At 40.6% G+C, this 10,393-nt stretch overlaps 1 protein-coding gene, 1 long non-coding RNA gene and 1 other non-coding gene across 3 annotated transcripts in view; 1 reads left to right on the plus strand and 2 right to left on the minus strand.

Moving 5' to 3' along the window:
• Ph4alphaefb (prolyl 4-hydroxylase subunit alpha-1) overlaps nt 1-8,761 on the minus strand; it is a 162,327-nt gene extending 153,566 nt beyond the window's left edge. Inside the window, exon 1 of the mRNA XM_071698771.1 lies at nt 8,527-8,761. The gene's annotated coding sequence lies outside the window, so the exon portion shown is untranslated. The remainder of the gene's footprint in view (nt 1-8,526) is intronic.
• On the minus strand, nt 7,408-7,496 carry Trnay-gua (transfer RNA tyrosine (anticodon GUA)). The gene is given in 2 exon segments: nt 7,408-7,443; nt 7,460-7,496. It is a non-coding gene; the product is annotated as a tRNA-Tyr (tRNA).
• A 12-nt stretch (nt 8,762-8,773) lies between the features above and the next one.
• LOC139768530 (uncharacterized) lies at nt 8,774-10,150 on the plus strand. Its single transcript, XR_011717383.1, has 2 exons — nt 8,774-8,944; nt 9,040-10,150. It is a non-coding gene; the product is annotated as an uncharacterized lncRNA (long non-coding RNA).
• The last annotated feature ends 243 nt before the right edge of the window (nt 10,151-10,393 follow it).

Below are 10,393 nucleotides of genomic sequence, written 5' to 3' on the forward strand. Positions count from 1 at the left end.
AACTCTCTAGAAAATGCTTTAATATGTTCAGAACTATTCGAAAAATATTTTAGATAAACCGGAACTGTTACATTTCGTATAACAGCATATCACTCTTTTCTCTCTAAGTACTCGGTTTTTGGGCGGTATTAATTTTTTAAACAATCATACAACATTGCTAGTGTCGGGAACTCTTTAGAAAGTGCTTCAGTATGCTCAGAACTATTCGAAAAATATTTTAAATAAACCGGAACTCCGAGATTTCGGAAAACTAGCAGATAATTTTTTCAATGGACTTTTTTTTTGGCAAAATCAACAGAACTATTATTAAAAAGTATCAGGAACTATAGAACTCGACTGCATGCGACAAGAACTCTTTTTTATTTTTGATCTGCTAGGAAATGATCTGCTACGGGAAGTTAGCAGATCATATTTTCGATCGACTGTTTTTTGGGTAAAATCACCAGAACTATTACTAAAAAGTATCAGGAACTATAGAACTCGACTGCATGCGACAAGAACTCCCTTTTATTTTTGATCTGCTGGAAAATGATATGCCAACTTCACAGACATGACTGGAGAGAGGAGAAACGATTTATTTAAGCAGTGCGGTATTTTACGCGTCCCGTTGCAATTTTCAATATATATGATTTGGAATATACGGCCCGTATCGCCAACTGCGAATTAAATCGGGCGAAAAGCGCGATAGAGGAAGAATCTTTGTGTATGAAACAAAGATACTTTGATCAACGCTCGTCAAAATTATGTTATGTGCTTTGGTTGATTCGAGACACTCGATATATGTCGCGGATAATTGCGAAATCTATTTCTATTAATAATTACCAAAAAGTACAGCGTTATACTTTGAATTTTTTTACGCGTATCTCTTTTACGCATATAAAATCTCAACTGGCGTATAGTGACAAAGAAACGGATGAATTATTCATATTTAATATCATTGGCATCGAACGGCTGAAATTACGGGTGACATGGGTGACTTATATTTTAGCGATATTCGATTCGCTTACTTGATTTTACATCCTGATGATATTCCTTTATCGACAGTAGCCCATCGTGAATTAAACATTTGTACAGTAATGCGATTCATGCGTGTAGCATCAAAGCTTCACGCATGACACACGCATAATTTGCGTGCACAATCGCGTACGAGCGTGCAGAGGAACCGTTTATTATAGTTTATACCGATTTCTCATGATATCTTGCGTGCATTATTAGTATTATTATACGGGTGACATTTTGCATTGATAATAATACCGTGCTCGACATGCCCCAATACGACAATAATTTATGCTGAAAAAATTATCGATACATTTAAATATTTATGATGCGGTGACCATTGATTGACGGCTGGTAATTGGTAACGCAATTTTTACATATTTAAAATATCGACGTACAATAATTTAAGTGGGAAAAACGATGTATTGAAAATTTTATTTCTGGAGAAATTTTTTATCCGGTGCAGATGGACCGAATCAATTGAGTTTATGACCTGAAATAATTTTTATCGCAAACTGAAATGTACATAAAAAATTGTATAACTTTGGATAACGATACGTCACGAAAAATATTATCAATATCGATATCTTTTGAACGCATATAATGAAAAATAAATAACAATCATCGCAGTGAAAATAATAAAAACTGCTCCAACTCATGTCGCATGGTTCATTTTCAAGTATTGTATTTTAGCCGCAGTAAATTAATTTTCTCTGCGATAAAGCAAACGCGATTGAGCTCGCGTTGATACGACGATTAATTAGAATGATCCCACACATGAGAAGATTACAAATCTTATTTACAATATCAACCTGATAGTGTGGGACTCAACGGTGTCAGACGTTATTGCTGTAACTGCGCTAATGGTAACAGAACTATAGGGTGTTGCTCGCATATAGCCGCCATAGTTTTTTACCTGTCTCATGCAAGATACTTGTCAAGGATTATTCGACCAGCTGAGATACTTACAACATTGTTTGACTTCGAAGAAGTAACACCAGTAATTGAGGAAGATAGTGACGAGGAGGATTAAAGAGACGATCATGGAATCATAAAAATTAATTTTTTTTTCATGAAAATGTATATATTTGAATAAATGAACGATTTCTTTGAAATATATGTATAAGAGGTACAATTTTTTATTATATTTGTATTCACATTTACCAATCATATGCAAAAAAACTTAGATAAAATAACCAAAAATCCAGAAATCGACGAAAAATAGGCACTTTTATACAAAAAGTAGGGTTTTCTCGTTGAATTATGACTGATTTCATGCTCAAAAACATATGAGACGTATCGGAATGTATCAAATATTGACAACATATATCCAAAAGTAATATATTATGTTTATTTTAGAGTCAGTTAAGGCACTATCAATCATTTGAGGACCATAAAAGGCCCAAAAGTGGCTAAAAATAGGGTTTTTCGCATTTTTGAGTACGGCCCACCATTCCGAAAAATCTGAAAAAATTCTAATACATGTAGAACACTAAAATATACAATTTTCTAGAGTAATTAGACCTGCAACTATCAAAGAAATTAGAAAAAAATTGATTCAAATATTTATTTTATTTTTTTAGGTTAGGTATTCAACGCGCCTAAAGCTCAAAAAAATTGTGTGCTAAGTACTTTTTATAAGCTATATTCTCAAATTTTTTCAAAATTTTTAACATCAAGGAACCGGAGAAAAAAAATAATTTTCGAAAAAAGCTGTTTTTTGGTGCCACTAGGAAAAGGAGGGGGGATGGATGGTCGGAAAAATCGTAAAAAATTCTTTTTTTAGTGTACTTATGCAAATCCAAAGTCATTTTTCCGTTTCATTGACAGTGGCATTTTGCCTATCTTAACGTGGGGTACCCTTTATCCACGCGGGTGATTAAAATTGCAAACGCGTGGCTCTGTCGCTTCTTTGACGCGACGAGGCGAGGCGTGGCGAGGCGAGGGATCGAATTTACGAGTGCGCGGCGGGAACGGACGGTGTCGCCGATTTCATCCGATTCACGTGGGTGTGTAGGCGCGATATTACGTTCCTGTTCAGTGGCATAGTGCGTAATCGGTCGTTAAATTCGCCCGGTGTCGGCATGAACGACACAAAACGATTCAATTAGCACGTTCGGCTTCCGACGCGTCACCGCATGCGACATCGATATTCCCGTCCGGGCATCCGGCTGTTTCTCTTTCAATTTCGTGCTCTCACAAGGGTATGCAGCACGGTGGTCGTTTATTGTTATTCAAATGACGAGAAGCTGCGTCCGAAATAATTTGATCGACGCGACCGAAATTCCGGTCTGCCGATGCCGGAACGTTTGACGGATGGTCGCGTATACGTTAACAAAAGAACAGTCCAACTGTTGGACATTTAATATTCCGAGTGTTAATATCGGGAGATCGCGACGCGCTAATGAGCGGTCTGCGTATTACTTTCGAAAATGTAATTATGGCCATGATTGCTCGCGGTGGCTGGAACACAGGAGACAATATCGACATAGGTCAATATTGAACATTCCCGCGGGAAGATACAGAATCCTTCAATTCGGAAGTGTACAAAACCTAAAATTACTTGCTGCAGGAACTGCGAGAATGCAAAATTAACTTCGTCAGGATAAGTAGATATTTTGGCGAACAATGAAACGCAAAGGTGTGGTTTCCCGGTCTCAAGTATTGTAACTGCGGGCTGCGGACCTTTACGTCGCATTCACGTCGGTTCCCGATAGATTTTGTCTCATTGCACGGCTACGTGATCGTCGCCGAAAGGTATCATTTATACGCGAGGATCCACGGTTTAGACACGGTTGTATCGCGTCGGCTACATGAATTATTAACGACGGGTCTGCAATAGGGAATTCCCACGGTGCGGCAAGAGACGCGTATGTCGCCGAAACTCTGCGAGTTGTGTTATTAGTTCCCGCCATTGAAAGGCATGGGTCCTCTCATATCGCGTCCGTCCGATTATCCCGCGACCTATACAGAGCGATATCATTTTCGACAGACGCTAAGAATCGAGAGAAGCTTCATACTGCTTTTCTAATTAGCGCTTCAAATTGCGTAGATGAATGTAAAATCTATTTCTTTTTGATAAGAAGAGATAATTCAATTTTTCTACGTTAGACACGATATAGATTTAATCTACATTGTCGTTTCATTAATCGTTATAGAATGTAAGGTAAATCGTGATATATGATCTTGTCGAGAAGATGAAAGAGTAAATAGAAAGTATAAAAATATATGATTATGATTAATCGTATTTGATCGGCAGTTTAGTAGTAGAGAGAAGTAATTTTTTAGTATAAGAGTTAAGAGTATACGATTTTGCTTAAAAACATATAAGCAAGTTTAACGCAGCAAATTTGCTTTGGGATTGATGACTGCTATCGTAAAGTGTAAGTCACATGATATTGTGACAAAAAGGAATTTTTTTCAGTATTATAGAACGTTAACACGCAATTTGCATTCGCAAAAGTTGAATCGCCCTGTAGGTGTATTTGAGAAAGTGCCACAGGGGAATATAACGCGGATGGATGCGGACGTCGACTTACAACCTACTATCCGGATTAACATATTATCTCTCGTCTCAAAGGGCTTTTCATGTCATTAGGTAAGGCGGATCTGCAATAACAATGATTGTTGTGTTTGAGTTCGCCGCGAGCTACGCGCCTGTTTCCCCGCAATTTCGCTTTTAGAGCTGATGCATAATGTATAATTTAATTTAATGTAATACCACAACGTAATGTCAGCAAACGCGGGATATTACGTCGTAAGCATGAGAGCGTAGTTAATAGTTGCTAATTGATAGCGAAGCATCGCGCACCACTCGTGCAACAATAAATTTATTTATTGATTAGTTGACAAATTTTTATAAATTCTTATAGAAACGACTATATTTAATAATCTCGTTGTAACGGTGAAAAAATTATGCAAAAGAGAAAGAAGATATTGAGTTGTCTTGCGAATTTTATTAATAAATAAGCACATGTCAAATGTATATTTTTGTTGAAATATTAACTTTCTTTCTGTCTATAAAATTTTTTTATGCGATATGTGAAGGTAAATATTTCTATAATTAATTTCCTCGAAATACGAACGAAAACATGTACTCATGATCACAAAAGGAATAGATTTATCATCTTGTACAAGCTATGTTATTAAACTCATCTCACTGTCGCCTGACAACTTAGCTAGCCAATAACATGTAGATTAGAGTCGAGACACGTCGGAACCTCGGCGGCATTATCATCTTTATCTTGCGAGACAAAGAACGAGGAATATCTGCTCCGTTGGCGAAGGCATCTTCTCGGTCACGCTCCGTTTCATCCCGGGTTCGCGTGCCAAAAGTATAAGTTTACACGGCTGTGTCGGATTCCGTAGACCCAGTTTCACGCATGTCTGTGAAGTTGGCATGTCATTTTCCAGCAGATCAAAAATAAAAGGGAGTTCTTGTCGCATGCAGTCGAGTTCTATAGTTCTTGATACTTTTTAATAATAGTTCTGTTGATTTTGCCAAAAAAAAAAGTCCATTGAAAAAATTATCTGCTAGTTTTCCGAAATCTCGGAGTTCCGGTTTATTTAAAATATTTTTCGAATAGTTCTGAGCATACTGAAGCACTTTCTAAAGAGTTCTCGACACTAGCAATGTTGTATGATTGTTTAAAAAATTACTACCGCTCGAAAACCGAGTACTTAGAGAGAATAGGGTGATATGCTGTACGAAATGTCGCAGTTCCGGTTTATCTAAAATATTTTTCGAATAGTTTTGAACATACTAAAACATTTTCTAAAGAGTTCCCGACACTAGCACTGTTGTATGATTTTTTTATAAATTAATACCGCTCGAAAGCCGAGCGGTTAAATTTTTTAAACAATCATACAACATTGCCAGTGTCGGGAACTCTTTAGAAAATGCTTTAGTATGTTCAGAACTATTCGAAAAATATTTTTAATAAACCGGAACTGCGACATTTCGTACAGCATATCACCCTATTCTCTCTAAATACTCGGCTTTCGGGCGGTATTAATTTATAAAAAAAATCATACAACATTGCCAGTGTCGGGAACTCTTTAGAAAATGCTTTAGTATGTTCTCAGAACTATTCGAAAAATATTTTATTGTTAGATAAACCGGAACTGCGACATTTCGTACAGCATATCACCCTATTCTCTCTAAATACTCGGTTTTCGAGCGGTATTAATTTTTTAAACAATCATACAACATTGCTAGTGTCGAGAACTCTTTAGAAAATGCTTCAGTATGCTCAGAACTATTCGAAAAATATTTTAAATAAACCGGAACTCCGAGATTTCGGAAAACTAGCAGATAATTTTTTCAATGGACTTTTTTTGGCAAAATCAACAGAACTATTATTAAAAAGTATCAGGAACTATAGAACTCGACTGCATGCGACAAGAACTCCCTTTTATTTTTGATCTGCTGGAAAATGATATGCCAACTTTACAGACATTTTCTCCAGTCTCTACCGCAATCTATCAGTGTGCGTCAGCCGTCGCACCTTCGCGCGCTGGATAATTTATTGCAGGGTGTATCGTCGGGCCGCCAACAATATAACCAATCTGATGGTCGGCAGAATGCAGTGGCCGCGAAGCGCCAATAAATATGGATGGAGTAGTAATAAATTATAGCTGGAAAAGACGATTTAGAACGCGGCTATAAATTACCACGGATATATATCGCGAGCGCACGACTGCGCCACTGCGCCTTATGGCTACCCCATATGTCCGATAATATGGATATTTTTTTGCCTTTAATCCGTTTAACCGCGAATATTCATAGCTCCATCCGTCCGCCGCGCCGTTCGTTTTTAGCTCGTCCATTTAGATTACGATGCCGTTCGTGCCATCGCGTGCGATATCGTTGCTATCGGCAGGCATAGAACTACGATAACAACGCGATTTCTCATCTTGCCTGGGCCAGATTACCAGCCGACGGCGCCGGCGTGCGCGTGTGTTACGAATATTTTTGCAATATGCAGGGAGTTCCAAATTTCGCACGTTCTCTTTTTTTTTATATATATTCCCAGACTCATTATTGGTCAATCGCATCAATTATTTCAGGAGAAAGGAAAGTAGACCAAAGAAAGAATTTACGAGATGTAAAATACATTTGGTAATATTAACACACAACTCTATAAAAACATTAATGTTTCGTTGTACTGATATTTCCACTGAATACGAATAACGAATATGATAAACAGTTTTTTTTTATATACAAATAGTCCATGTAAAATGAAAAAAGATGTAAAAAAAGCAGTTTATAAAACTTGTGTGTGTGTGCTCTCAATAATTTTCTATTTTAACAAAAATATGTGAGATCTAGTTAATGTTTCCTATTCACGGAGAGAAGTTGGATAAAATGAGACGCGTTGCCAGAGAGATCGCGGATGAGGAAAAAAAAATTCCTTCGAGCCGGATTTGAACCAGCGACCTATGGATGTCTCCACGTATCCAACTACAGTCCACCGCTCTACCAACTGAGCTATCGAAGGCTACGCGAATGATTCATAATTCAACCTTCAGAAAGAATCGTTAATACCTGGACATGTGATGATATAAACCGTAAATAAGGAATTAGACATGAAATTAAGAGAAAGAATTAACTGCAGAGTACGGAGAAGCCATGCTTCGGGAAAGGAATAAGAAATTGAATCTGACGCATGACTTGTCTTTATTTGAAAGCTAATTCCTGATGTGAAATTCTTTATCCCGCGTCGTGTTTTAAACTTTAAACGTATTCTCGATCTCTCCTTGCCTGACCCGTGTATCGCGTGTAAGAAATTTTGCCGTACACCCGTTATACGTGTAAGCTGTAAGATGATCTAATATGAAAGTGACATCATCGGGCGATCGGGCGATCGGGGCGATACGACATTTACATGATCGAACGTCGAGTTCTTACACTTTCTACAAAGTAATGACATTCGCTACCGGCTACGTCACGCGTCACGCGTCACGCGTCACGCGTCACGCGTCCAAGTAACACACGCAACTTTGCTTCGTGAAACGTGCGTTTATTTTCCCCGCTTGCGCATACGCAAGCGTCGTTAATGCGTCGTCATGCGTGCGCTGACGTAAGCGTCCCGTTTGGCTGCAATATAATTATCCAGCGCCCCGCAAAGAAATATCACCCGGATCATCCCGAGCGAGGATCACTGTCACGACGCACTGTCACGTGTCGGCGTTGACGGAATTACGAAATGCGATCGATCTCGCAACCGGCCGGCCGGTCGCAGCCGCGGCCGCGGCCGCGGGCGTCTGCTACGCGACACGCGACACATCGAGAAGCAAGGTGCACGGGTGCGCACACAGCTGATGCGAGCAGGCAGGTAAAGTTAGGTAACAAATACGAGGCGGGAGGGGGGGGGGGCCTTCGGCTGTTCGATCGTTCGAGGCGCGAACTCCGAGGCGCGACACGTGACAGTTCCTCGTCGCAAGTTGCTCCGGAAGTCCGCGGTAACGGCGAGAGGAAAGATCGGCGTCGCGCGATAAAACTATGGAAACAGAAAAGCGACGACTCACCGAAGACGGTCTTGCCCAGTGCCCAGCAGTCGATCGTCGTCCCGTGGGCTGTGGGTCGCTCGTCACCGCACCCGCCGCACCCGCCGCACACCCTCGGAGCCGAGTCGTCACGTTGCGTCACCTCCGTCGAGCGCCTTCCGCGAGATCCTCGCTGCACCCTCACGTTCACGCATATCACGCGTCACGTCAAAACTCGCTGACGCGCACAGCCGCACAACAAAGTCCGCGACCGCGCCGCGACGCAAACGCGCAAGATGGTGGACCGCTGCTCACGTAGCCCGTAGCTCTCGCTTTCGCGCGGCGGCGAACAAGCCGCGAAAAAGGTACACGCGGCGACATCTGCCGGTCGCCTGTCGCCGCTCGCCGCTCGCCGCTCGCCGCTCGCCGCTCGGTACCCGACTCGGAATTTTGCACGAAGGCACGAAGCTTACTCGAGAGATTCTCGCACTGTTCGCGTCACTGAACTGTATTAATCGCGATAAACAGTATCTGAGGATGGATTTTTTGTTACAGACGGAGTAAAAATGCATCCAGCATCCAGGGCTTCGATGTCGAAGAGATTTCCAAGTCAAACCGGCTCAAAGTTTGCACCAAGTATCGTTCTCAAAATGCTATCGAAAATATTATTTTTACTATCGAGGACTCACAATTCTGATAAAATCTCGCGAGTATCGAGCGAGCCTCGATAAATGACGGCGGAGAAAATTTTGCTCGATCCCGAACCGCGACGGGTTTCTCCCGAAATGTTCGCTACGATCGCGCGGAGTTCACTTGAGAAACTGTCGCACATTCGTGTCACTAAACTGTATTATTTGAGATAAACAGTGTCGAAAATCGGATTTTTTGTGGCAAATGGAATAGATGCGCGCGTTAAAGCCACGATATATCGTACGGATTTCCACATCAAACAGGTTCAAAGTATCTTGATCCGTTACATATGCCGCGGCCCGATGCCGCGTCGCGCACAGAGACGGCTTGTCGGTATTACACTGAGATCGCGGATCGCGGTACAGGTATAGACACACAATCACGATCGCACACAATGTTCAACACTTGCAGAAAACACTCGCGATAATTCCTCGCGCGCGCGCGAAATTCACTTTAGGACGGTAACGACTTAACAAATCACGAGAAATACTACGGAGCGACTCGGACGCGCTTTGCACTTTGCGGTCCACCGCGACGTAATGACGAGCTGACGAGCTGACGAGCTTGCCTTGCCTCGATTGCCTCGATTGCCTCGATTGTCTCGATCGCCTCAAAATTTTGAAACTTGAAGCGGTGAACCAATCACAGCGCGCCGCAGCGCGCCGAAGCAAATGTAAGAAAGACCAATAGGGGAAAACGGGTCTTATATTTTTAAATATATATTAGCATGTAGCATCTATCGCGCAGTATCGCCAGGAATATAATAAACATTCGTGTTGTCTTCTCGGAAAGGCATGATTTATCCATGTTTGAGTATCTGTATTCCGCATATTATAGTATAATTACGAAAAAATGCAGTACTGCAGCAATATACGATGATATGATTTCGTTGTAAATACGTATATGCTTATTTATGTACGAGAAGCATCAAGCATCTGTATAATAATAAATCATTAAAATCATAAATTTATTGTAATATTGCGTTATGTGTTGAGCAGATATTAATTATTCGAGAGAAATTTAATCGATGATGTCAATATTCTGCAATTATCTCCGGATCAACTTGATAATGAAAAAAAAAACGGACCCAAGCCTGTCTCACGTCTGTATTTTTCACGATTTATTTTATTCAATTTACATCGCAATTAACCGCAATGATATTCGGTACAGGACGGCCTTTAAAAAGATTGTTTATATACATATACCTTTTCCTTGATAC

This window comes from Temnothorax nylanderi, unplaced genomic scaffold (genome assembly GCF_030848795.1).
Source record: "Temnothorax nylanderi isolate EJ_2023f unplaced genomic scaffold, tnyl_v1.0 TNYL_tig0016_pilon, whole genome shotgun sequence".
In the NCBI taxonomy this organism is placed as follows: Eukaryota; Metazoa; Arthropoda; class Insecta; order Hymenoptera; family Formicidae; genus Temnothorax; species Temnothorax nylanderi.